The following is a 1,731-nucleotide window of genomic DNA, read 5'->3' on the forward strand; positions in this document are numbered from 1 at the left end:
CGCATCTGCAACACACAACTTCACAAGCCTCTGAGTCTTATTCATGTTGTTTGTGCACATGCCATGGCGGGCTAGATACAATAATGTAACCCAAAAAGAGTAGGGTTACAACGTGAGCCTATTCTTGTCTTTGGAGGAGCCCCTGTCCCTGAATGATTCACGCAGGGCAGTTTTATGGTGCGTTTTTCGAGACTACAACTTCCAAACTGGGTTTATTCTAAACACGAACCTTTGTCCGCTATCCTGGAACTTACTTTGTATCACAATATTCTGTATTAAACTATTATAACCTGTTACAAAATTTTGAAGTGACTAGTGCCTGGCAGTGGCGATACTCCAAGCGCCATTTCTGTTGACCTGTGCCGTACAGATTCCCAATGCGCATAGCGTTCGGCTAACTTAGTCTCCAAGATCGAATGTATCATGGTATGGCTGCTATCAATCGTGACGTCATGACGAAGTTAGCCGAACGCTATGCAGATTGGGAATCTGTACGTCACAGGTCAACAGAAATGGCGCTCGAAGTATCGCCGCTCGTCATTTCGAATTCTTGTAACAGGTTATAATAGTTTAATACAGAGTATTGTGATACATAGTAAGTCCCAGGATAGCGGAGAAAGGTTCGTGTTTAGAATAAACCCAGTTTGAAAGTTGTAGTCTCGAAAAACGCACCATAAAACCGCCCTGAGTGAATCATTCAAGGGCTCTTCCAAAGAAAAGAATAGGCTCGCGTTGTAACCCTACTCTTGTTGGGTTACATTATTGTATCTAATGGCCGGCGTGCGGTGTACTTGTGTGTTGCAGATGAGCATTTGACTAGCATTTACATGTGATTATAGGCAAAATAGAGTAGAGAAACATTAACTTTAAGACTGGTAGTAAATACATTTTGTGTTTATTTACCTTTTTTTTATTGAGACGTTCCAAGTGCCTGTGATTCTGAGTGACTGGTTGTACAGTGTCAGTCGCAGTGACAGTGTACTGTTCGAACGGCGTGACGGTAACTAAACATTAAATTAGCACATTAATTATATTGTGTTGTACAGTAAGAATTTATTTAAATGTTATGATTCTGGAACGTGATCATAATCATGATATATTAATTATTATTTTGACGACGGCTAATCAACGTATCGTATCCTACAAATTACAGTGTGAATGTTGTTGGTATTTTGTAGTCTGTGGTCATTCCTCGTACTCCGTTTTCGATATAGTCCAATGGACTTTGAAGTAGTGTTGGAGATCGGTCCAAATTTCATGATCGATCATAGGTTTTACAAAACGACCGATGATTGATTAATCATCGATCATTTTAGATTGCGGCGACGACGCGGTGACGCCACGTCACCGTCGAGACAACCGGTGTATTGCGAAGGAATATTGACATTATTGTATTTAAGCTAGTATTTAATGGTAAATAAATTAAGGATACTGTTAGTTTAGGGTTACGGATGGGTAACACTCTAAAGGGCATTGCAACATAACTGTTCATCAAATTCAATCAAACTCATATCCATTACATAAGAGAGGTCTTTCTATGCTATCGATGAAAATTGTTTATTAAAAATTCATCGCTAATTAAGTGACGGCAAAAATTGTGAATTTATACAAAAATGTTTTTTTAGCTCATCTGACGAAGTCAGATGCAGCTTGTAGAATCGCATGATCGTCCGTGCAACCGTCAACAGTTGGGCACAAATCTAAACGGCTCGACGTACGGTCACGATATTC

The 1,731-nt window shown here is 39.7% G+C and overlaps 2 protein-coding genes across 4 annotated transcripts in view; one reads left to right on the forward strand and one right to left on the reverse strand.

Moving 5' to 3' along the window:
* The window catches only part of LOC106820915 (tyrosine-protein kinase BAZ1B-like), a 36,597-nt gene that overhangs the window by 34,015 nt on the left and 851 nt on the right, over positions 1-1,731 (reverse strand). The window lies entirely within an intron of this gene.
* The window catches only part of LOC106820917 (histone demethylase UTY-like), a 14,440-nt gene continuing 13,632 nt past the window's right edge, over positions 924-1,731 (forward strand). The window contains exon 1 of the mRNA XM_014825517.1: positions 924-1,000. The gene's annotated coding sequence lies outside the window, so the exon portion shown is untranslated. The remainder of the gene's footprint in view (positions 1,001-1,731) is intronic.

Source organism: Priapulus caudatus, unplaced genomic scaffold (assembly GCF_000485595.1).
Source record: "Priapulus caudatus unplaced genomic scaffold, Priapulus_caudatus-5.0.1 Scaffold52, whole genome shotgun sequence".
Classification (NCBI taxonomy): Eukaryota; Metazoa; Priapulida; class Priapulimorpha; order Priapulimorphida; family Priapulidae; genus Priapulus; species Priapulus caudatus.